The sequence below is a fragment of the Grampus griseus genome (assembly GCF_964374135.1).
Source record: "Grampus griseus genome assembly, chromosome: 18".
NCBI classification, from domain to species: domain Eukaryota; kingdom Metazoa; phylum Chordata; class Mammalia; order Artiodactyla; family Delphinidae; genus Grampus; species Grampus griseus.
The window spans coordinates 77,747,356-77,774,686 of record NC_139012.1 but is presented as its reverse complement, the minus strand read 5'-3'; the positions used below and the strand labels follow the sequence as shown (position 1 = coordinate 77,774,686).

Below are 27,331 nucleotides of genomic sequence, written 5' to 3'. Positions count from 1 at the left end.
AATTATGAATGCAAACGTTATAATTCATCATGTCGATAAACTATTTAACATGAATTATACTTTATTATTTTTTTAGTCTTTTAAAATGTTTTATTAAACAAATTATAAAAGTCATGCATGCTTATGACAATTTCAACAACACAGGAAACTATAAAGTGAAAGATAAAGTACTCCATCATTTCACTCCTCACAAATAATCATCATCAAAAATGTTAAAAAAAGGGCTTCCCTGCTGGCGCAGTGGTTGAGAGTCCGCCTGCCGATGCAGGGGACACGGGTTCGTGCCCCGGTCCGGGAAGATCCCACATGCCACGGAGCGGCTGGGCCCGTGAGCCATGGCCGCTAAGCCTGCGCGTCCGGAGCCTGTGCTCCGCAACGGGAGAGGCCACAACAGTGAGAGGCCCGTGTACCGCAAAAAAAAAAAAAAAAAAAGTTAAAAAAAAAAACCAGCATAAAAAAAAAAATCATCAATAATTTCTTACGTATCCTTCCAGAAATTTTCTCTTCATGTGTAAGATCTACAACCCAAGCAGATCCATGCTCTACACAGTTTTGCAAACTACTTTCACATTTTAAAAACGTATTTTTTAAAATTTATTTTTTTAACATCTTTATTGGAGTATAATTGCTTTACATTGTGTTTGTTTCTGCCGTATAACAAAGTGAATCAGCTATACGTATACTTATATCCCCACATCCCCGCCCTCTTGCGTCTCCCTCCCACCCTCCCTATCCCGCCCCTCTAGGTGGTCACAGAGCACCGAGCTGATCTCCCTGTGCAATGCGGCTGCTTCCCACTAGGTGTCTAATGAATTATACTTTAAACTCAGGGATGAAAGCTCACTCTTGATGACTTTCTTTCAGCACAACTCTTACCCCATTCTCAGACAGCTTTAGCATCTCAAAGGATTTGTCATCTTACTTTTTTTTTAACTTGGTTATTGGTTCATTCCTAAAAGGCTATAAAAAGATAAACTGTAAAAGCAACTAATTTATAGTTACGGGATGTGAGTCCTGCCAACTTCACCTCTGTGCCCTCAAATATTAATTTCTTTGGATTTCAGATTTTTTACGCCCCATCTAAATAAGGCTTGGCTAGATGTACGGTCGATCACTTCTCCAGCACCACAATTCTTTACATTCTCTTTTCTTCCTCTGTAACAGCTATACTTTTAAGTATGTTTTTGTGCTTATTGGCTTGTAGTTATTAATAATAATACAATAGTAATAAAATCTATCTACCTTTTATTAATCAGTAATAGATATGTCTGTCTACCTAACTCACTAATCAGGGTTTCGTATGAGGATGAAATAATCATTGTTACCATCCTTAATGGATGTAACTTTAGTCAAAAGCAGAGAGTCTTGATGTTTTTAGTCTGAACTGCATTACACGACTGCGTTTAGAAACTGTCTTACAACTTTGCTCTGGGAACCACTTCATCAGGTGATCTCTCAGACTCTTTCCAACACCAGTGTTCAATCATTCACAACCCACTTGATAAAAATCATTATGTCTTCAAAGTACAGTTCTGCCATGTGGACTTGAACAATGAAACAGATTTAGGCTACGCCATCAGTTGTAGCAAGGATCATGTACAGATTTTCAAGCATTTCCTCCTTTCCATGGGTTCACTGCGGTGAATGTCAAAGGGAGGGGCCTGCAATCCATCCGTTCTACTGGGCATGAAATATGGTTGCATCAGGAATCGACCACGTGTATGGAACGTCTTTAGGAGCATACACACTCGTATGCACTGCGGGATCTGTCCTCTCGCAACCACCTGAGTCAACAAGGCATATCCACATTTTAAAAAAATCTAATACAAGGGAAACACGCTGTCAGGACCAATTAATTAAAACAGTGGTTGCTATGGGTTAGGCAGTGAGGGCTCTCTGAGAGGTTGGGTGATCAGGAAACTCTCTGTGGACGAGGGAGAGTCAAATCACCAAGGATTCTTACGGCTCAGGCTGAGACCAGGCACCTGTGTTACAATAATGTCAGGACAGAAAACACATTTTCTTGACTGAGCTAGCATATTCAGGAGGATTTAGAAAGTGACAGCCTTTGCAACTCAAAGTATATGCAAAAGTCCATTGAACAGAGGAAAATGTTTGCACAGATGATCAGTTTGAAAAAAAAAAAAGAATTCTTTCCCTTTTACATTGATTAGGAAGGTAGCAGAAAGAAGGAGCTGATAAGCACATAAAGGAAAGAGGTTGTGAGTCTGACGATTTTTATCAGGGAGACCAGCAGTAAGCAGTTTCCTGAGCACAGCCTAGAAGAAGCATGGAAGGAAATTTATATGAAAATACTGGTCTTTTTCCCAGATGTTTCCCATGTCTAGACAGTTAGTGAACAGAGATGAATATCTCTAGTCTTACTTCATGGACCAAAAATCTCCTCCTTTTAAAATGTCTGCCTGGACGCCCAGAGCGGGTGTGCCCTATGAGTGATTTTCAAAGTATGACTCAAACAATAAGAAGCTAAAGTGAATTCATCTATTTTTTGTGTTTTGTTTTTATAAGGACGGCTGATAGTTCCCTTGGTATCAAGACTTCTCGAAAAGGGGGAAAAATAAGAAAATGAAAAGAAAAATAGTTGATTTGATTCTATGCCTCCTGTCAAGTGCTGTTTTTAAAATTCAACTTTGAATTTTCCTGTGGCATGAGGACAGCGTTATTTCCATTCCCAGGCTCTCATGTGTAGCTTCACTGAGTTGCAGGGTGGAAAGAGACTTCGAGAATTCAGCCAGTCCAACCGTCAACTGCAGAAGCAGAGATGGAGGCCCTGGAGTGTTTTTCACTGGCAAATAGCCTCCTCCCAAGGCCAAGGAACTCTCTGGAGTATTTTTTTTTTTTTTTGCGGTACGCGGGCCTCTCACTGTTGTGGCCTCTCCCATTGCGAAGCACAGGCTCCGGACGCGCAGGCCCAGCGGCCATGGCTCACGGGCCCAGCCGCTCCGCGGCATGTGGGCTCTTCCCGGACCGGGGCACAAACCCGTGTCCCCTGCCTCGGCAGGCGGACCCTCAACCACTGCGCCACCACGGAAGCCCCTCTGGAGTTATTTTGAAAATACAGGACTGTCAAACCCTGATCACGACAGAGGTGTAGACCCCCGTTCACCAGGGGATGTCAGCCAACTTTTTAGAGTGGGATGGGATGTCCACTGTCACCTAGGAATACAACCCTTTGATGTATTGTAGCTTAAAAAAATTTTTAAAGGAAAAACTTATTTCTGAGGAAGGGCAGGATTGAATTAGTTTGCGGGAAATTTAAGCCCAAGGATGCAACAGTATCACTGTTGCATCCTTGGCAACCTAGCAGAGAATTCTGGTTACTCTTGCACTTAAATTTTCATTCACGCGCTTTAACAAGCTACTTTCTTACGGATTTTGCTTGGGGAGGTATCTCACATCCAGTGCCACGCGCTCTGAGGTGTTCTCACCTTGAAAACATTTCTTCACGTAAAGAGCCTACGACTCTATACTTAAAGATACCCACGTTTCACGTAGGCATGTTAATTAACTTTAGCGCTTGATGAAGTGCTTTCCAGCGTCTAAGATGCTGAAGAGGGCATGACTCTGAGCTTCAAACGTCAAGTGGAAATGCTTGGGTAAATCTGGGCCAGGTGATTATTAATTTAAGGCCAATCAATGATTGACCATTTATGTAGTATGAGCTGCATTTTAAAAAAACTTAAATTTGGTCTTTTCATAGACGTGGTCGACGGGAACAAATGACACAGGAAAACAAAACATCAATAATTCTAACCTCAAAAAAGACTGCCTCATGGGATTGCGGCATTATAGGAATCTGTATGGTAGATTAGGACATTCATGCTCCAAGTCCCTCCCTAACTGAAGAGCCCATGAATCCGTGACCTCTGGACAAAACAGGGTTTCTCAACTTCGGCATCATGAATATCTTGCTGGATAATTTTTTGTTTAGCAGCATCTCTGGCATTTGCCTACTAGATAGTGGTAATACTCATGGCAATCCCCCACTCAGTGGGAAGACAACCAAAACTGTCTCCAGGAATTTCCAAATGTCCCCTGAAGGGCAAGATCACCCACCAGTTGAGACTAGAGAAAGAATTTTTTAATGCACTTTTTAAAAATTTTATTTATTTATTATTTCTTTTTTTGTCTGCACTGGGTCTTCGTTGCAGTGCGCGGGCTTCTCGTTGCAGTGGCCTCTCCTGCTGAGGAGCTCGGGCTGTAGGCGCGCTGGCTTCAGTAGTTGTGGCACGTGGGCTCAGTAGTTGTGGCTCGCGGGCTCTAGAGCACAGGCTCAGCAGTTGTGGCGCATGGGCTTAGCTGCTCTGCAGCATGTGGGATCCTCCCGGACCAGGGCTCAAACCCGTGTCCCCCTGCATTGGCAGACGGACTCTTCACCACTGCGCCGCCAGGGAAGCCCTAATGTACTTTTTAAATGTTAACTTTTACCCCCTCCATAAACCCCCTCCCCAGTTACAATTCAGTGAATGTCCTAAGAGCATCACCCCAATTTGGGACCAAAATGTGCTGGGCTTATATGACCTCTAATCAAACTTCAATAGTATTAAGAACAAGTAAGCTTTCTTTCTCATTTATTCATTTTCCTTCTGAATAGTTAATAACAGTGTAATGCTTTCTAATGCTTCTTTTGATATTTGCTGTTTCTATGAACGTTTTTTATACATGGCTCTTTAAAGAACGAAAACCGTATAAATCCTCAGGTTTCAGCAGTTATGTTCTGGATCGCTCTTAAGTTTTCACTTTGAAAGACTGATTCGGAGCCTGTGACTTACATTTTGTTTTATGAACAAGTATATATGCATTTGTTTAGCTGTTTTAAGATTGGCAGTGAAGCCGTCAAAATGACGTGGCAGCTGTCACCTCTGTGTCCAGCAAGAATGTATGATCACCGAGAAATAATGCAGCAGTATTTTGCAGTTTTTTTCAGTGGGGCCGGCCACCATCCTGCATGACCACAATCTAAAACCACAGAGGAGAGCTGGTGTTGTTCTTTGGCACTTAATAAAAAGTTAACGCTGGGCTTCCCTGGTGGCGCAGTGGTTGAGAGTCTGCCTGCCGATGCAGGGGACACAGGTTCGTGCCCCGGTCCGGGAAGATCCCACATGCTGCGGAGCGGCTGGGCCCGTGAGCCATGGCCACTGGGCCTGCGCGTCCAGAGCCTGTGCTCCGCGGCGGGAGGGGCCACAGCAATGAGAGGCCCCCGTACCGCAAAAAAAAAAAAAAAATGTTAATGCTGCCTGGATTCATTTAGGACAGACTTGAGGTAGGGATTTTAAACCGTTTATCCAGAGAGAACGAGGAAGAGCAGAGCTTACTGTTCATGGTATGGGAGGCTGCTGGGACTCTGATACGACTGCCCACATTCCCCTGACCTCCAGCATCACGGGTCAGCCCTCTAGGGCTCAGACCCCAGACTCATGACACCCCTCCCGCCATCGCTTAACTGAAAATCTCCCCCCAAATACTTCCTCTCATAGGCTTATTTGAAAACTACAGGTGAACACAAGGAAGCTCCTGGGTGGTATTTCCTGAAACTACACATTAAAAAGCATATGGCCGTATCCCCAGATTTCTACTTAGCGATATGACTTCACTTTCAGTCGATTAATTGAGTTAAGAAATTCTTCAATACAAATGGAATACAGAAATACAACCACAGTCCTTTATCTTAATTTCTATAATGTTAAAATTTTGTGAGAGCACAGAAGGAAATGTATATGAAACCAGGGTAGTAACATCCTTCTTGAAATTCTTTAAACAATTAAACACGTGTATTATTATGTGTTAATATTTTCTCCCCAGCAAGTGCCTGGTGTTAGGCCCTTAGTAACTGCTGAAGGGCAAATGCACAAGCTTGTTGTTACTGATGCTTCTTTTCCAAAAGCCCAGGCGCTCTAGTGCTGCCGCAGTCAGTCTTGGACTTCTTTCTACCTTTGCCAAAAGAATTCCCTTGACTTCTGCTCTGATTTGGATTCTGTCCCCTTGGTCCTGTGACTTTCTCTCTCTAGGATTACTTTTCAGTCTAGGGGAAGACATTTTCCAGAGTTCCCTGAGAAATGGTACTTGGCAGGTCATTTTTTCGAGAACTTGCATGTCTGAAAATGTCTTTATTATACTCATTCTTGATTGATAGTTGGCTAGGTATGAAATTCTAAATTCCCTCAGCATTTTAAGGTTTTGTTCCATTGTCTTCTAGCTTGAGGCACTGCTGTTTGAGAAATCCAGGGCCAATCTGGTAGTTCATTCTTTTTACGTGATCTGTTTTTCACCCTTGGAAACTCTTAGACATTTCAGGCCGTCTAACTCTGAGCTCATTCCTGAGAGTGCCTCCACCGTTTCTCTAATCATGTGTCACATGCAAACAAGAACTTCTGATTCCCATTTGTAAAATGTGTAATACAATATAATGAAAATTGCATGTAAATAGTACCTCGTGAAATTTTGCTCCATGAGGAGATTTTTTTTTTTTTCAGTTGAAAAAAAGTGTTACCAGAATTTGTGACTCCATCAGCTAAGGGGACTTTTAGGGAGCTTCAAATCCCAAATGCAAGTCTTCTCCACCCCTTGGACTTTCTCCAGCTGGGATTCATCACTCCGGCCTCTGAATTCGCTCCGTTTCATTTCCTGTGGTTTCTGACTTCTCCTCTCCTCCTGCCGGTTTCGCTGGACCTTCTCTCCTTGACCCTGGTTCCTAAACGTGGATATGCCCTTGGATTCTTTGCCGATGCTCTCCTACATTGCGTGAGAGCTGAATTTTAGAGGCCTCGTTTAATTTTAGGATATTAAATGTCACCATTATGATGGTCACTTTCAAAATATATATCTGATCATAACCTATTTTACATGTCGCCCTGCACTGCCACCAATATCGTCCTCGGAGTGGTGTACTGAAGAAAAGGCTGAACTGAGATCTTAGCGTAGGTGTTGGCAAACTTCTTCTTAAAGGGCCAAAGAGTAAATGTTTTAGGCTTTGCTGGCTACACAGTCTCTGTTGCAAATACTCTCTTCTGCTACTGCAGGGTAGACGCAGCCATAGACAATACCTAACAAATGAGGGTGGCAGCATTCCAGTCAAACTTTATTTACAAAACAGGCAGAAAGTCTTATTTCACCCTGGGCTGCGGTTTGCCAATGCCAGAGCTATATCTTGAATTTTTCACTAAGTAGTTGTTTGACCTTAAGAGAATCATATGATGACCTCCATATCACAAAACTATTGCATTAGAAATTATTTCTTTTGACTAGAATTTTCCTCCTCTCGCCCACTACCTTATGGGCCTACTAAACTCCTATTCATTTTTGAGACCCAGCTCAAATGTTGCCTCTTGGATGAAGCCTTCCTTCACTCACGCTTACAAGATTGTGTATTAATAATCTTGGTACCGGACTTCCTTGGTGGTCCAGTGGTTAAGACTCTGCATTTCCAGGACTTCCCTGGTGGCACAGTGGTTAAGAATCCGCCTGCCAATGTAGGGGACATGGGTTCAAGCCCTGGTCCAGGAAGATCCCACGTGTCACAGAGCAGCTAAGCCCGTGCGCCACAACTACTGAGCCCGTGTGCCACAACTACTGAAGCCCACGTGCCTAGAGTCCGTGTTCCGCAACAAGAGAAGCCACTGCAATGAGAAGCCTGCGCACTGCAACGAAGAGTAGCCCCCACTTGCCGCAACTAGAGAAAGCCCACGCAGCAACGAAGAACCAATGCAGCCAAAAATAAAAATAAATAAATTTATTTAAAAAAAAAAAAAGACTCCGCACTTCCACTGCAGGCGGCACGGGTTCGATCCCTGGTCAGGGAAGTTCTGCATGCCACACAGTGTGGCCAAAAAAATCTTGGTCCTTATACTATACTTGTGCCTAGTCAGAATTAGCTACACCTCCTTTTATTCCCATATAGAATACACTTAGAGTCCATTAAAACACTCCCAGTGCCCTTCTGTAGTTGTTTCACGTGTCTCTCTTCACCCCTTGATTTTCAGCTTATGCTTTGAAGCTTCAATATCTATTGAAGTCCCTGCTATGTAATTTATGCTGAATCGTTGCTTGTTAAACATTTGTGCACTTGTGCGATGTAATGGCCTGCATGTTCCTTATGCTGTCTTCCTGCTAAAAATATAATTATACATGTTTTAAACCAAACTCATCCTATTTCTTCCCAATTCTGTTTCTCCTCTTGTTAATGACATCCCCAGTCTTAGTTACCCAGGACTCAGAATTAAATCTATCTGCATTGTGGTTAAAAGAATAGAATCTGTGGGCTTCCGTGGTGGCGCAGTGGTTGAGAGTCCGCCTGCCGATGCAGGGGACGCGGGTTCGTGCCCCGGTCCGGGAAGATCCCACATGCCGCGGAGCGGCTGGGCCCGTGAGCCATGGCCGCTGAGCCTGCGCGTCCGGAGCCTGTGCTCCGCAACGGGAGAGGCCACAACAGTGAGAGGCCCGCGTACCGCAAAAAAAAAAAAAAAAAAAAAAAGAATATGATTTGTGTCAGACAGATATGAAGCTGAGGCTCAGTTAGGATCCTGGGCACATTACGACTGTCTCGAGGCAAAGTTTCCTTATTAGTAAAAGGATTAGGTGCAGCCCAGGGTTACCGTGGGCAGTCAGTAAACCCTGGGCTTTGAATGCGTAGCTGACTCTACAAATGGCTCCTGTTATTTCTTACTGGGCTCGTTCTAACATTGCTGCTAGTGTGATCTTCAACAAATTTTGGAGGAAAACTCATTTTCCCTTTAACTTTTCTTGGTTTGCGATGACACTACCTGATGCCCTTGATCCTGGAACATGTGGTAAGAGCTAATTCCTTCTGGAGACATTTAGTCTCTCTGTAATACTCAAGTAATATATGTTACGTTAAATTTTATAGCCAAGAATTAGTTTATAATTAACTGACAGTATTTAATTGGATGTGACTCTTTTTAAAAACCATGTGCTCTGTCTATAGAGGGAAAATATTTATCTTTATATTTTTAGATGTTTTGGGGAAAACCCCATATACTCAGGCCTACTGTATCTTAAATGCATCTAAACATTTTGTGTAGCCATTGGTTTTCAGTAACTCAATGAATGATATTATTCAATCAAGCGTTTTTTAAGAACTTTTTGCTTTTCATTTATAATCAGAAGTATACAGATGGCTGTTAATTTTGTGTCTGCACCCTCTTATTCTTTCTGCACAACACAAATTCCTATTCATACTCCAAGCCGTGTTCCTAAAATTCATTTGGTTCCCAAATATCTATTTTCCTGTGACAGGCCCTTAATTCTGTTCTGGAATAATATTTTAATATTCAGTTTAATTTAACCTTTTTTATAAACTTGTGTTATTTTAAAGAACAGATTATAAGCTCTATCTATGAAATAAAATTATTTTATTAATGTTTATATTCTCACACAACCTGGTATAATTCTGCCTGTTACACAGGCATCTCTTCTTTTCTCATCGTTGTATTAATGTAATAAAAGTTGTATCGAACAAAGCTGAGCAGGTCTCCAGGAGCCCTGTTCCACAGACTAACTGAACAAATGTTTCTTGATTTCAAATTATTAACATGCTAGTTTTAGAATAATATTGATTGTTTTCTTTGAGGAACAGTGAGTGAATGAAATATACATGTAATGAATCTTCTCTGAGTATCTAAACCCTAAGTACATGCATTCACTTAAAGGATGCGCTATGATGTTATGCCCGACGAAACCCCATCCTACTTTCCAAATACCTGTATAGTAACTGAGGCTGCAGGATGTCCCACAACTTGCCTTCTCTGAAGAGGTATCACCTCTGACTGAAAAATCATTATGGCTATTATTTATTGCTGCAACTCTGCGAGAACTAAGCCACTAAGACTATGCATGAGAATTTCGAAGAGAAATACAAAAGTAAACAGTAGGTTTCACAGGAAATTTATCAGACTTAACATGGTAATAAATGTGGTAAAAAATAAAACCTCAAACATGGCAACCAGCAAAACAATGAAAACAATGCCTTAAACTTTGTCCACCAGCTCCACCACATGGCATCATGAGAACTTACAGTTTATATTCAAGGGGAAAAGAATCTTCCCAAATATTTAAACATACCTATTCATGGTGAATTGAATGTCTCATGACCAAAAAAAAAAAAAAAGGATTGAAAGTAGTAAGAAACAACTTTTATGAACAACTAATGTACGTCCTTTTATCTTGTTCTAAGTTTAAGAGGTTATAAGAATATAGTATTTTCACCCCGCAGGAAAACAGATGCTAAGGTAAACTAACTTTGAATTTTAAACATAAACTCTTGCAGAATGTTCTGCAATATTATTTTACAGTTTACAACGTTGGGTTGAAAGTTCATGGTTTGTTTTATTCTATCCAATATCTATTTTACACAATAGTCTTATATCTCTGTGCAAATCACATCATTTCAAAAAATATAGGAAGATATAAAACCATAAGGTCATCCCTTTATAAATTTAAGAAGGCTTTAAAATTAAACAAATTATTTCTTTGATTTAACATTCTGATCTCCTACCACGCTTTGGTCTGTATCCTTACGTTGCAGCCTACAAGTATAATTTAAAAAAAAATAAATTCTGCAAAACTATTGCTGTGAGAATCCAAAGCTGACCAGCCTAAGGAAAAGGACAAGATTTGGGAGGGATTTCAAGCGCCCATCACGGGGAGAAGGAGTCGGATAACAGAGGTAGGAGGGGTGGGCACCGCAGGGCACTCACCTCTGAGTTCTAGTGTCTTCTGGGGGTCTTAGGTCTGATCTACAAACACTGCAATTGGACTTGCCTGACTCAGGTGCCTGCCCTGAGCTCGTCACCTATCCCAGGGAAGACTCAGTCACCTTTGCTCATAGTCACCGAAGAAGGCCATTCCTGGGCAACCAGCGAGTGTCGGCAATACCTGGGTACCGTCCCTATAACCAACACCAGCACCAAGATGGTTCTAAAGGCAGTGGGACTATTTAAAGGAGGAGATCGCTTCCAATTCCACTTTACCCAGATGAATTACTAAACTAGCCAAATCTAGGTAATTAAATATTTCCAGCCCAAGAGGGTGAGGTCCAAATTATATTTATGGATTTTAGACCACAAATTGTACATAATGGGAGAATTACAAACTTCTCTCTCTCGATGTGACTTTGGTCTTCTTTCTTTGGGCAGATTGTGGGAGTACCAGCTAAATGAAGCTTTTTTGACCAATAAAGCATTTGGTCCTGTCCCATTAGGTGTTAAAGGAGGTTACAGGAATTATGACAACCCTCTGGACTGGATGAATTTTCACAGCTGCACCCTTGAAAGACACTACCTGTTGCCAACAGTGAGTTGGCAGGTGATGGTGGCTCTATGACCATGACACTAAGGTCATGTCTGCAGGCAGGGACCCACCTGTTTATGCGAGATATACAGCTAATGCATTAGCACATGTGCGCTTCTTAAATCTCTCTTATATCCTGAGGGCAACTTTTCAATAACAAAATAATTCCCCCTGCCATTTATGAGGCACTTACTCCATGTCAGGCCCACATCTGCTTTACATGTACTAACATATTTTAGTGCATGTACAACAACCTTGTGATGTAAGTATTATTATTATTATTATCGTCCTCTTATACATCGAGAAACAAAGAAATGTAGTCCCAAGATCACACATCTAGGGATGATTTAAATCAGGTCAATCTGCTTTGAAGCCCACCCAAAGATAAATTTCCCTATAAATGCATGTTTAAGGTCTATACCGAGAGATAAATTATCCTTTTCTCAAACTTATTAAAAAGTATAGATAGTGTACAGATTCAACTAAAATATAATTCATATAGAAGGAGCAGATTCTTGCCTTGTTCTGTGTCAAACTCTGGACCTAGGAAGAATCCTAGTCTCCTAACTAGCTGATAGTAGTAGCGACAGATCTCATCCAAAGAACTGCACAGAAACCATTTCCAGTTATTGTTTGTACCGTTCACTTGATAGTTATAGCAATCCTATATTGAACACCTACCGTAAGTCAGGTGGTTTCCCTACATTGTCTTATGTAATCTTCCCAATAATGTCAGATTGGTATTATCATTCCCCCTTCACAGATGAAGTTGGGGGGTGGCAAGTCCCAGGTCCTAAATTAGGTCCAGGTGAAGCTGCCTTTCACATCCAACTGGGAGGGGGAGAGCTTATTTCATTTTGTTTCAATTTTGAGGCTTATACTTTTTCCGTTACAACACGTAACACCTCTAGAACATTCATTTACCTCCTTGTGTTTAATCTCACCTCCCCAGATATACAGTGAGCCAAAGGTCACTTCAAATTCCAACGAGATGCATCGTCCTGGGGAGGGCTGTTATCAGCGGGTATCAGGTATCGTGGCCACATGGCTGACCCATCTAAACTGTATTTGGTGGGCACCCTTGACATCGCTCAGACCACAACGCAGAGATGCCACGTGCTCTGCAAAGGAGTGGCTTTCCAGCTGAAGAATTTGATAAGCAATCAACAGTCTCTGCAGAATCACATAACAATTTCCTCTGACTTTTCCATCAGAGATGTCCCTCCATCAACATTCTGTGCACCAATCCACGAACAGAGATAATATTCCCAGAATTCATTTCAATTATGAACAGCATAATCAGGGGGTTGGTTGAGAACTCTTTAGTGTGTGTGAGTGTGTGTGTGTGTGTGTGTGTGTGTGTTACAGGTTTACAAGCTTTCCAGTAGTTTTTTTAGAAATCTTTGCGTATGCTTCTTTGAAGATTTCTGGATCCTCCGCGCCAACGCACCAGTATTTCTAGCTAGAACCAAAGTTAACTATTGACCCGCACACTGTCTTGCGGGAGACCCAGGCACTTAATCACCACCCCGTTATCTGCTTTTGGTATCTTTCCTCCTGCCCGAATCAGCTCAACAATTTCCAGACATTACTACATTCATACGATTTTTCATCTTCTCTGATGTCATCATTTGATCACCCACTTTTTGATCTTTACAGTTCATCTAAGTTTTTTTGTTTTGTTTTGTTTTGTTTTTGCAGTACGCGGGCCTCTCACCGCTGTGGCCTCTCCCGTTGCGGAGCACAGGCTCCAGACGCGCAGGCCCAGCGGCCATGGCTCACGGGCCCAGCCGCTCCGCGTCATGTGGGACCCTCCCGGACCGGGGCACGAACCCGTGTCCCCTGCATCGGCAGGCGGACTCCCAACCACTGCGCCACCAGGGAAGCCCTCATCTAAGTTTTTTACTTTCGGAGAAGCACTACATTGTAGAAGGACTTTAGTTTTTTCCAGCCTAAAATTTAACTCTTGCTTTACCTTACACTTTCATTTAAGAAGCTATTTGATTTCTTTTTAAAACGTATTAAAACATCAGTCCTTGAAATGACTTTGAAAGTGTCTGTTCTCTCCAACCCTAGTTTGTGTATTCCAGAAATGGGAACTCTGTGCTAGTTTTTATTCCTCTTTTTGGACAATAATAACTATCACATAGCAGCAGGGGCTGTATAGACACAGCGTACTGTGCAGTAGGCTGCGTACTCCTTTCAGACATTAGCACTTCCCTTGCCTGGAAAGATTCATTTGACACTAGTTTTGAAGTCCTCCAGTGACACAAATGTGCATTCCTTTCAAGGTCCCCAACCTGTTATACGAATGTTCAACTCAATGATCCTCCAGACAGGTCCTCAACTCTCCACAGCCTTCATTCTACAAGGGATGTTATCTTATCTTAGAATTACACTTAAATTAGGCTGAGATGATCTTTCTTAAACAAACTTTGTTAGCTAATACTTAATACATTACAGCATTCAGGCACTAACTCACCATTTCCCTAGGAGGTGTTCTGAAGTATTTTCTCGTGAGTTTTTTTCTTCTATTTAAGGAGGATTAGAACATCTTTTCCTTATGAATCCTACAGATAATTATATTATCTATAGGATTTTGAGACAATGTGTTCCAATAAAGGGACATAAAAATGTTAAGAACAGAAAACAATGAAGGATACGTATGTGTACACACACACACACACACACACACACACACACACACGGGGAATAGGGAAAGAAGAACAGAGGAGAATAAAATTCATTAAAAGCTATAGATTACGAGTAGGAGACTACAATAATATACTAAAAATTGTAGATGCCATAAAAAGTAAGGTTTGTTGGAAATGTTCTCCCTACGTTTGTAAATAGTTACTATAATGTTACTTAAGGAAAGCTTTTGTTGAGCTGCGGAAAGCAGTTACACTGCATTTCAAATTTTAATATTCAGTTGCTAAAATACTAGCGCCTTAGAGATAATAGACAGCAGGGCGAATTGGTGTCATTTTCGTGACAACAATACAATTTTTAGTGGAATTCACCTAAGCCTGTGGAGATGGAGAGGGAGACCTCAGTCTAATGCTCTTTTTTTTAATCACCCCCATGCCGTCCCCTCCCCAGGCTCCAGGCCATGGATGCTCTTGGGACAGCAAGGCAGAGGCTCAGAAAGGTGTTTTCCAAGAACTGACGGAGGCGCAACATTCCGGGAACAAATCACCCACCAGCATCATTTTATTGTTCTGCTTGCAAGAAACACAGATCTTTCTTAGAACTTCAGCGCGTGGCCTACATCACAATTCACAGGCGTTCAGGCCAAAGTCGCAAAATGTTTGCTGGTCTGCAGTGAAAGTCTCTGTTCTGTGCAGTGAAAGCACCAGTCTTCTGGGTGCTCCTAACTGGCCTCGTCAAAGCCAGGCTGGGACATTCTCCCCCTGCAAAGCAGCTCAATCTGCAGCATCTCTTTATCTGCCTCTCCCTGCCCCCTTTCAAAAAGCAAACGTATCCTTCCACCCAGTTTTATTTTCCTTACCAGGCACATCGATACACACTCCGGACCCATAATAACCCGTTCAACACACCTACAAACTCTGTTTAATCCACTAAGGCCTTATGAAGTGATTCAGAAAAATCGCATAAACAGTGTCACAACCAGAAATGAAGAGTTGGTATTACCTGGACATATTACCTTTCTGAGAGCACGCAGATTTATTTCCCCCTCCACTTTCTTTGTTCTGTATGTAACGTTACAGTGAAACCAAATCTACACTCTAGATGAAGTCTGATTTTCACATTTTATGAATTTCATCAGCGTTAAGTATGTCTAATACCCTCCCTTAATTTTTATAAATTTGAATTAATTTGGAAAAAAATGGAAATGAATAAAACGATTAAAGAGTTAAATAAAATCAATACATTACTATCCAGAGACAACAAAGATTAAATTTGGGAATAATAATTTCGTGATTTTTCTCTCTATATTTATTTATACCCAAGTAAAGCATATGGGTACTTAATGATGTATTTGTTAATTAGTAAGTTAATAATTTTTACAACTAATGAAATGGATAATTGTGCATGATAAAAAATTAAAAACAAAATGACAGAAAACACTATTCTTTTTACATATATATTTTTTAAATTTATTTATTTTTGGCTGTGTTGGGTCTTCATTGCTGCGCGCAGGATTTCTCTAGTTGCGGCGAGCGGGGGCTGCTCTTCATTGAGGTGCGCGGGCTTCCCATTGCAATGGCTTCTCTTGTTGTGGAGCACGGGCTCTAGGCACATGGGCTTCAGTAGTTGTGGCACGTGGGCTCAGTAGTCGTGGCTCGAGGGCTCTAGAGCACAGGCTTCAGTAGTTGTGGCACACAGGCTCAGTAGCTGTGGCTCGCGGGCTCGAGTGCAGGCTCGGTAGTTGTGGCCCACAGGCGTTGCTCCACGGCATGTGGGATCTTCTCAGACCAGGGCTCGAACCCATGTCCCCTGCACTGGCAGGTGGATTCTTAACTGTGCCACTGGGGAAGTCCCGAAAACGCTATTCTTAACGGTTGAATAATATCTTTTGGATGTGCTATGAATTCTTGTCCATTCTTTTGAAAACACTTCCATGATTCCAAACTGTAGTACTATTATATTTCCATTTTTGTACTTCGATCCAGGCCAGATCTCTAATCATGACCTTGGATTCTGAGATATGAAATTGTGGGCTCAAAATTTAAAACATTTAAAAGCTTTTGGAACACAAAGGCCAATGTGTTTCTAGAAAGGTTCTATCAAATTTATCAATCACTGTAACTCCATACCTCCTGACCATAAATTAATCATATTTTAATTGTTTCCTATTTTATAGTTAATAGTTAAGGAATGTAACTTGTGTTCCATTTATTACAAATCTATTGCACATTGTATTTTAGATTGATTTGCCATTTGTCTGAAATTTGTTAATTGACCTTAGGTGATTTTTATTAGTGCTTTAATTTAGGTGTTTTTGTTTGTTTACAAAAGCTTATTATATATTATAGTAATTAATACTTTATCTGGCATTTATATAGCATATTGTTTTCTTAGCTCTAATAATTTTAATCTTTTGACTTCAGTGTGTTAAATGTAATTAATTGATGTTTTCTTGTGTGACTTCAATTCTTTTCAAGAGATTGATAATTTAGTGTTTAATTTATGTTTTGGTATATGATATGAGATGAGAACAAAAATTGAGTTTTTCCAAGTAATTAGATGTTCTTCCCGGTACCACTAATCAAACTATCCATTCTTCTTTGGTGTGGTGTGTTTTCTTGATCACACACATGCACACACCACACACACACACAGAAAGGGAGAGAAGGGCTTTCCTTCCACCCGTTGAAGCTAGCAACAGAACCAGGATGCTTAAATATAAGTAAGTATCATTTTACATCTGATAGGGCTTAATTTCCCACATTCTTATTCTTTTTTATTCTCCCCATTCTAACTTTTTCTAACTTTTATTAAGCCCTCCCCCTCAGCATCCTCATGAAACCTATTTCCTTTATCCCATGGCTAATAATTGTACTAACACTTTAAGAATTTAAGTTAATTTGGGAAAAGTTAGTATCTTTAACATAGTTCATTTACTTATTCAAGATCATGGCACATTTCTCTATTCCTTAAAATTCACTTTTAAGTTTCTTAGTAAGTTTTCTGGGTTTTTTTCCTGTATGTTTAACATAATTCTCTTTAGGGCGATTCTTAGTAGAATTTTTGGATTTTATTTTTCTGATTGTTCTAGTTTTCTTTGCTATCATAATCTTCTCTCATCTCTACACCATCAAACTTATAGAAGCTAGACAAGAACACTTTTAGTTGTATGCTAGCATTCACTTGCTTTACTGAATACTCATGTTTAATTTTAGGTTTCTATCCAATTGATTCTTTTGCATTCATTAAGCATGGAATTATGTGATTTCAAGTAGTGGTGAGGTTGTCAACTTTGCAATAGTTCTATCTCCTTTCATGCATTTTTGTTGCATTGACCAAAATGTCCAGAACAATCTTGATTAGTTGTGATACGTTTATAAATATATACGTCAATAGAAATCCTGACTATATCTCTTTGTTATGTTTGTTTTGCTGTTTTATACCACAGGAATACAAAGGATCATGAGAGACTACTATGAACAATAAAACCAAAACACTGGATAACCTAGAAGAAATTGTTAAATTCCTAGAAACCTACAACCTAACAAGAATGAATCATGAAGAAATAGAAAGTCTGAATAGACCAATAATGAGTAAGAAGACTGAAGCAGTAATCAAACACCTCCCAACAAAGAAAAGCCCAGGACCAGATGGTTTCACTAGTAAGTTCCACCGAACACTGAAGACAAATTAATGTAAACCCTTCTGAAACTCTTCCAAAAAACTGAAGAGGCAGAAACTCATTTTATGAGGATGGTATTACCCTGACACCAAAGCCAGATAAGGACACCGCAAGAAAAGAAAATCATAAATCTATACCCCTGATGAATGCAGATGCAGAAATATTCAAAAAAATATTAGGAAACTGAATTCAACAGCACATTAAAAGGATCATACACCAAGATCAGTGGGATTTATCTCTGGAATGCAAAGATGATTCATATATACAAATCAATCAGTGTGATACACTATATGAATTAAAGAAGATAAAAATCATAAGATTATCTCCATAGATGGCACAAAGAAACATCCTCTCATTAAAAAAAAAAAAAAACACTCAACCAATCTGGTATAGAAAAAACATACCTCAACACAATAAAGGTCATACCTGACAAACCCACAGCCAACATCATACTCAATGATATGATGGTCATACCCGATCTTTTCCTCTAAGATCAGGAACAAGACAAGTGGCCCACTGTCACCACTTCTATTCAACATAGTCCTGGAAGTCCTAGCCAGGGCAATCAGGCAAGAAAAAGAAATAAAAAGTGCCCAGACTGGCAAGGAAGAAGTAAAATTGTCTTTGTTTGCAAATGATACGATCTTATACATAGAAAATCCTAAAGACTCCACCAAAAAAAAAGACAAACTCAAATAATAAATGAATTTAGTGAAATAACAGAATATACAATCAACATACAGAAATTAGTTACATTTCTATACATTAACAACCAATTACCTGAAAAAGAAATAAAGAATACAATCCCATTCACAATAGTATCAGAAACAATAAAATACTTTGGAATAAATTTAACCAAGGAGGTAAACACTTTTACACTGAAAACTAAGACTTTGGTGAAAGAAATTAAAGAAGATATAAACAAATGGGAAGATATCTCATGTTCATGGACTAGATGAACTAACATTGTTAAAATGTCCATACTACCCAAAGTCATCTATAGATTCAATGCAATCCCTATCAAAATTCCAAGGGTGTTTTTAACAAAAATAGGAAAACCAATCCTAAAATTTATATGGAGGAATGAAGACCCTGAATAGCCAAAGCAATCCTGAGAAAGAAGAACATAGCTGTTGGCATCACACTTCCTGATTTCAAACTATACTACAAAGCTGTAGTAACCAAAACAGTATTTTTTTTATTTTAATCATTTATCATTTATTGATTGATTTTATATTTTGCTATGAAACTTCAAGCACATTTTAATTTGACTTATGCTTTTAATCAACATAAAAGGATTCTCATTTTGCCACTCTGAACTGTTTGAATTATTAAATTTATTTTTTTAATATCCATTTTATTTGTTCTTATTTTATACTATAAGAAATACCATATGAAATATCTTCTTGACTTTCATTTTACCACTGACTTTGATGGTTTTCATCTTCTTTTTAATTTTATTTTTTTAAATGTATTTGAGGGGACTTCCCTGGTGGTCCAGTGGCTAAGACTCCACACTCCCAATGCAAGGGACACTGGTTCAATCCCTGGTCAGGGAACTATATCCCACATGCCACAACTAAGAGTTCTCATGCCACGACTAAAGATCCCACGTGCCACAGCTAAAAGATCCCCATGCCTCAACTAAAAAAAAAAAAGATCCTGCATGCTGCAATGAAGATCCGTGTGCCACAACTAAGACCCAGCGCAGCCGAATAAATAAATATTCCAAAAAAATAATTAAAAAATAAAATGTATGTGAAATAAATTTTCTTTGTTGATTAAATTCAAAATTAAAATCTGCTTTAATTCCCCCATGCAAGACAAAAATATATGTGACACATTTAAATTTTTTATCTTCTTTTTTAAATTCATAACCTTAATACATAAAAACTGTTGTTTTTATATTCAGGTTACCTTTCCTGAATTACCCCTGTCTGTATATGTATATCACCTTTATTAAGACTGGTCAATAAATGTGTATTCTATATTTTCCGTATTTATTTTTTTATCTTTTTTCTTTTCATCCATAGATATCTCACTATTAACTTTAGAAGATAAAGTTCTTAATCATAACTATGTAAGGACATGCAAATGCAAAAAAACAAAAAAACAAAAAAAAACCCACTTTGATATTATGTAATAAAAATATCCAGAGTTCAGATTTCAAATTATCTCATAAATATCATGGTCAGTATGAAATTTATTAGAGTTTTTTGGTTGGAATACAATTGAACAGGAAACAAGACTCATTGTGTATTTTTTTTTTGGTATTGAAATACTGAAATATCTCTTTCAATTTAAACTCTAACATAGCTAAATAAAGTGTGAATTTAAAGAAGGTACAAAAATAACAAATAATTCATTTTAAAGTTACACCTAGTTCTAGATGTTTTGCAATATTTAAAGAGAAATAAAGAAAAGAAAACATCATTCCAGCAGCCTAGGTCAAAACCAAAGTTCAGATTTGATTTGTTTAGTTGAATTCTATTTTTTTCCTCACACTCCAGTGGCCTAGTGTTCTAGTCTAGGGGTCCTTTCCTTTCCTTTTTTTTTTTCTTTTAACTGTTTGACTCCCTTCACCCACTTCTCCCACCCCACCTCTGGCAGCCACCAATCTATTCTTTGTATCTATGAGATTGATTTTGGATTGTGTTTTTTTTTTATTTTTTAGATTCCACATATAAGAGAGATTATAAGGTATTTGTCTTTCTCTGTCTGACTTATTTCACTTAACATAATGCCTCCGTGTTGTCAAAAATGGCAAGATTTCCTTCTTTTTATGGCTGAGTAATATTCGTGTGTGTGTGTGTGTGAGAGAGAGAGAGAGAGAGAGAGAGAGAGAGAGACATGGTCTTGGGATCACCAGATGAGCTATCAGCAAAGCCATGGAGTACTGAAAGCTAACAGACAGGGCACAATGACCTTGACATGGTGGAGAAAATTTAACCCTAAGTGCCTACAGAGGAGAAGGAAACAGCAGGGATGAAGCAACAGAACACAAAGGACTTTTAGGGCAGTGAAAGTATTCTGTGTGACACTATAATGGTGGGTACATGTCATTGTACATTGGTGCAAACCCATAGAATGTACAATACCAGGAGTGACCCTAACGTTACCTATGGACTCTGGGTGATAATGATGTGTCCATGTAGGGTCACAGATCATCACCAATGTACCACCTGGAGGGGGATGTTGATAATGGGGGAGATAGGCGTGTGTGCGGCCCGGAGTTATATGGGAAATCTCTGTACCTTCCATTCAACTTTCCTGTGAACCTAAAACTCCTCTAAAAATACAGCTAATTTGAAAACAAAATGAAACAAACCTATGAAGCAAACTGGTTTGTACAGAGACTGGCAACAGAAAGGCCTAGGAATAGAGGCATCGGGCACCCCTCAAGGTGGAGGGCAAGGTGGGCTTGAAGGTGGGAGAACAGGTGACCTCAGTGGGGGCAGCAGCCCGCCCACGTGTCCTCACCAGGGGCAGCAGGGCCCGGGTCTCCTCTCTGTGGAAGTTGAGCCAGGACCTGCAGAAGGGACTACCAGGCACAGTGGAAGGGACGTAACAGGCAAGGGCGGGGACAGTGGGCAGAGGGGCGGCCTTGGCACTGAACGGTCCCACTCACTTCCCTTCAGCCCTTTCCCTGGGTGGTTCTCACACTGTGGTGACAGTGCTTCCAGGATCTGTATGGGAGATGGAAGGGATCCAGATTAAACACAGAGGAGCGAAGGGGAACCAGGATGACGATGAGGGACGGTGTAGGATGCACGCTTTGCTGAGCGCTCGCAGCGAGACCAGGACCGGTCCAGCAGGAGGACACGGGCTGCAGGAGGGACATCGATCATGGACTAGTAGGTCACCTGAAGGCCACACTGAACTGACAGGAGCACCACAGTCCTTTCAAAGGGGGACACTAATTTACAGGGACTTAGAAAGGCAATCAAATTTTTTTTAAAGCATTAATCATTCTAAGAAAATAAAAAACAAACCAAGGTGACATATATTCAAAATATACTATGTGTCATCTATGAACAAAAGAAAGCTTACCTAATCATACATTATAACCGCTAATTTAGCCAAAATCATCATGAATTAAGTAGGGAGAGTGGAGGTGGTGTGTGTATGAGCGTTTGTACGTGAACGTGTACGTGAATCCCACGTGTGTTTGGGGGGGGTAGCTGAGAGGGCGTTGAGTATAGAGGAACTTAAAAACCATGAATGAGTATTTCAGAAGTATTCATTTGAGCCTATTATTTCAAACGTGAAAATAAAGCAGCTAAAAATCTGAAACTGATTGCACCCGAAGAGGCTTGGGCACAAGGGTGGGTGGATCCTGTGTTACTCTTTGAAGTTTACTTTTCATACATACAGGCATTACTTTGATTTAAAGAAAACTTTTAAAGCAATTAAACAGGAAAAATGCATCAACAATGCATCACAATGGGGCTTTGCCACCTGCGTTTGACTTCACCTACATCGCCGTCTGGTGTCTTCCCAAAGGACCAGAACAATGCTGCTCTCAGGTTCGTATCTGTGGAGTATCACTGCTGCCTAGCATCCCAAAGGCGTTCAATAAATGCTCTGAATGAAATATGTAAATCCAATCAATATAAACTGAGCCTTCTTTTTCCAAAAAGCGAACGGGTGTGACTCAAATAACACTAAAGCAATATTAAAAAGACAGTGAATGGGTATCCAGGCAAGAAAGTTTACTCTGAAGCCAGATCTTGTTTAAAATCCATCCTACGCCTTTTTGGAAGATTCCTGAACTTCCAACATTTGAATTTTCTCATGCTTGAATGGTGATTGTAACAGTTCACTCGCAGGGTTGCTACGAAGATGGATGGAAATTACATGGTTTAGTAAACGTCAGTTTCCCTTTTCAGACCAGTGATAAGTGGTATAGTGGCTTCAGTGGAAAATGTGCATGGGTTTATAGATCTTGATGAATTAATTTATGGAAAGGAACTAGAAGATAAACCAAGTGCTGTAACACAGCAGCTACACTGCAAAATCCATGCTGAAACTTTAAAGGGAATCTGTGCCCATACACAGAACCAGACACGTGAATACTTCCCCTAATTCTGCAAAAATTCTGGTTCTAGATGCAACAAAATCTTTAACTGAGACTTGAACTGGAGAGTTTAATACCTAGAAATCTCTCTCTACGCTTGTAGCAAAGCCAGGGCTTCCCTCGGATGCCCTTGGACTGTCAGAATCAGCCCTAATCAAAGACAGAACAAAAGAAGAAATAAAAGAACAATCATTGGAACGCAGATTTTTTTTTAAAACCGAAACTTGTTCTTAACATTTTGAGTTTCCCTGCTTCACAGGTCTGACTCTGGGCATTGCACCTCCAAGTTAGCTTCTCCAGGGGCAGAGCTATTTCGGAATCCAAGAGAGTCCTATGCATGAAGGAAACACATACTTCTATGGGAATAAAAAAAAGTCAACATTCCTTAAAGATGTCTCTTATCAATTACAACTCAAGTGTTGATTACAAAGGGAAACAATTTCCCATTCAAGACTGCCTAACTCGGGTCTAGTTTAATGTATTCATCTAAGCTAAGTTAACTTTCCAAAGGTCTTTAGTACAGCGAGCCGGCGTCCCCTCCTCCAAACCCCACCCGCAGACTCTGAAAGGAACGTATATGATCTGGACAATACACAAAGGAACAAGTGGGGATACAGAAACAAATGGCTATTGTGATGGGAGCCTGGAGGTTCCTGATCCCGGCTGAGGGGCTAGAAGGAAGGCAGTTAACAGCGGACACCAACAAGAGAGCATTGTGCCCGCGGAAGACTGCACTTTGTGTACGAGGGGAAAATCAAAAGCATTGTAGACATCGCTCTGATTTCCCATAACACAAATGTTGTAAGACCAAGAACAGCTGAACGAGACGGCAGTTCATACAGGAGACAAGTCCAAATGATGAAGCCTAGTCATGGTCAGCAGTTAATTAAATTCAACACGCTGTTTTTATCATCCCTGGGCTTTGACTCTCTGACACTGACATTCCCCACACTCTTCTTAGGGAGTTTTGACTTGGCTGGAATCTCTGGATGATAATCATCTTCCATTTAGCTGACAGCAGCGGGAGAGGGGCCATTTGATCACTGTTAGCAAAGATGGTGAGGGAAAGCACCAGAAAACCCTCTCGTTTTCCCAGGGTGGCTGTAACTAGCGTCCCTCTGAGTCAGTTCTTAGCTGTGACAAAGACCTGGGCTTGGTGGCTGGAAGAAGGGGTGTCTTCACAGGTGTGTGGGTGAGGAAGGGGCCAGAGGAGGGGTGGGGTGGGGGAGGGTACAGAAGAGGGGGCGTGGGAAGAGGCCGCATTCTCCTATTGCTTTCTTGACCTACATAGATTTCCCTTTGGGGACTGAATGAGGACACATAACTACCTGCTCTGAAAGTTGCACAAAAGAGCATCTGTTCTATTCTAAAGGTGAGAAAAATCTTTGTACAGGGATAAATATAGAAGCACACACAGCAGTATGAGTGTCTATATTTATTCACATCCAAGTTAAAAGGACCTTTTTAAAGCCAACGAGAATATTTTCTATGTATGACCTTCATGTGCCTAAAAATAATTTCACTCTCGTACACACAATTCATTTCTTCTTTGAAGCAGAGAGGAGAATAATTAGTGTTTCCAAGCTCGACATCATGACTAATTTGAATATAATATGAGCCCCAAAAAATCTCCAAAAGAAAAGTAAATCTCCTGGAAATGCAAAGGAAATACTTTCCACCAGCTCTGTAATTGTTTACATTATATCCCAAAGATGTTATGACTTGATTTAAGGATTTAATGATATGGCAGTAGCTTTGTCCGTGGTTGGCCAAAAATAAATTTTTAACCAGGTTCAGGTCGGTCACCTGGACATGGAAAATGTACTCCCCACCCTGGACGGCTGTAGGAGGAGACCTTGTCAGCATCTCCATCATGGGCGGTAGGGGATTCGAGTCTTCCAGCAGCCCCCCACCCCGGCTCCCACTTCCCTGAGTGCATGGCCACCCAGCCCTGTCAAAACTGCAGGGACCCCAAAGCTCTCTCCCCTCCCCACAAATAAAAACCAAACAAAGCAAACCAGCAGAGCCGAGCTCTGCCGACCATTTCATGTGTGAATGTGTGTGTTTTCAAAGTCATATAATTTCCTATCCCTTCCCCAGAGCTGGTACTTCTAATTCATTCCACAAGTATCGAATGAGCACGGGGGAAACGCGGTGTCCTTCTAGGTGCCTGGGAGACCGCGCGTGGGAACTGCACGTGGAAAAATCCCTGCCCACGAGCTTCTAGTGGAGGGAGAGGCAGTCGATAGGGAGTCAACACATACCCAGAAGGATGTCAGGTGGATGCAATGGCAATGATTCAGAGTAGGGGAGGGCGTGTGGGGTAGGAGAGCTGACGCCCTGTGTAGGAAGGTCAAAGAGGCCTCTCGGAAAAGAGGGCGTGGAGTGAGGGTCTGAAGGAAGTGAGGGTGGGGTCGCCTGATACCTGCAGCTTCCTCCCACTTGCTGTGGCCTGGCCAAGCCTGCCATGGGGCGGGTGAACAGGCGGGTAGACGTGGCGACCCTGGGCGGGGGTGAGGGGAGCCAGCCCCAGGCCACAGACACCTGGGCCCCTTCCCTGAGGGACACGCAGAGCTGTGGGAGGGTGTTCAGCAGAGCGGTGGCATAATGTTCTTCATCTCAGTAGGACCGCTCTGGCCGTCGGAAGGTCCTGGCGTGCACCCAGGTAAGAGCTGGGGACCCATGTGGAAGTCGCAGAGGTGATGAGACATGGTCAGGGTTTTGGGGGGGGGGTTGGTATATTTTGAAACAAGAACCCGAGGGATTTGCTGGAGGGTTGGAGTGGGCGTGAGAGGAGAAGAGGCATCTAAAGGTCACAGTTGCCACTTAGAAGTAAGAGGAGAGACCGTGCGAGGGACAGATGTGCAGAAGAGACGCTGAGAAGGCATCAGACACAAAACGGGTTCAAGGGAGGACTCTGAACTGAAGGCACACGCTCGGGAATCACGGGCTTCTAGGAAAGAGTGCCGGCCTCGTGATGCAACGCAGTAACCCAGGGAATGCGTGTGGACCAAGCAGAGGAGAGAGAGGCTTGGGCCCAGGACGCGCTGCAGCGCTGGGCCCTGAGACGCCGGGGAGCCTGCCGAGAGCCCCCAGCGAGGAAGAGGAGACAGGAGAGGGGTCCCAGAGGACAGCCGGGCGAAGCACCAAAGGGACAGCAAGGAGTTCTCTACCGGAAGCTACCGATGGAGTGAAACGTGTGAAATAAAGACAGAAGGGGCCACTGGATTGGGTAACGTAAACCATTACATTAAAGTAAAAGTCTATGAATATTTCTATTCCCTGTATTTGTGGAAAGGACACATGTCAGTGGATCATGAGAAGAAGTAAGCAGACAGAACAGAGTTAGGCTGGCCCAGTGGCAGGACGCCGTCTCCCGCGGGGCTCCAGGGCACCGGCAGCAATGAAATCCCATGTCTGCAGGCCACTCTCAGGCGTCAGGAGTGACCCTGGAAGCCGTGAAGCGACAACGTTCTTTGCTGTTAAGATGCCGTCTGGGGCACCTCACCAAGGCCGTCTGCTTTTCTCCAGGAGCCTCTCAGCATCCTTCAAGCAGGAAAGGCTTCCAGAGAACAAGGCTGTGTCACCCACACCCGCTTCCATCCTCATCACAGACTCTGAGTGAGATGCCGGGCCCTGGAAAAACAGCATCCGGGTGATGTCCCCCCAGGAAAGGAAGCAACGGCAGGCCCCCATCCGTGTGAGGCACGCCAGGAGGCCCAGAGCAAAGACACACGGCTTAGCTGTGCATATCAAAGTATTGAGAAGCCCGTCGTTAGTTTTCCTCGTTTTGACTACATTCACCGTGTGCGTTCAGATCTGCAACATAAAACAGAGGACAGAAGGAGAGCAAAGGAAGCCCCCGCAAAGCTGCTGCACGAGTCCTGGCGCACGGAGGTGCTTCTGCTTCCCCCGCTCCGGGTCACAAGTCCTAGCAACGGGGGCTGCTGCACCACCCCAGAGGAAAACTGAAGAAGGGCTTTAAAATACACGCAAACTCACAGACATTCCTTTAAATGTACAGAAACTACCATTACGTAGTTTCATTTTAATCCGAAAGAAGCTCTGGCAGGGTTTTCTGCTGACTCTGCTGAACTGAAACCCCTACCATCTTCTGCACAACCTCACTTTCTATCCCACCCAGAAGCAGAGCCAATAAAACACGCACAGCGGAGCAGACAGAAACCCACGTCTCCCTCATGCACAGAATCGAGATCAACGGGCACGGGAGCTCAGATTCCACAGAAACCGATACAGGTGCCGATGCTGTCCTTGTGCCTGAAGAATCTGGCTCTCCAACGTCTTCCTGAAGGAGCCCAGGCCGGCTACCTGACCACAGGTTTTCCCATTCCCGTCAAGTGTTAGACAAACAACGGACGGTTGGAAACAGGACCACGGCTAATTTAATGCTCTTTTAATGTCAGGCATCCTTAACACAGGAACCAACCAACATGGTGGAGGCATTTCATATGGGAAAGAAAAGCTTACGGCCTTTGTGTCTGTCTTAACATCACCCACTTCTCCGCCCCCCAGCTGCTTCTTTCTTGAGCTCAACCATATAAGCCACTGAGTCAAAACTAACTCTAAGGGGCTCA

The 27,331-nt window shown here is 41.8% G+C and overlaps 1 long non-coding RNA gene across 1 annotated transcript in view; it reads right to left on the bottom strand.

The window, feature by feature from the left end:
* The window catches only part of LOC309836152, a 187,078-nt gene that overhangs the window by 72,734 nt on the left and 87,013 nt on the right, over positions 1-27,331 (bottom strand). The window lies entirely within an intron of this gene.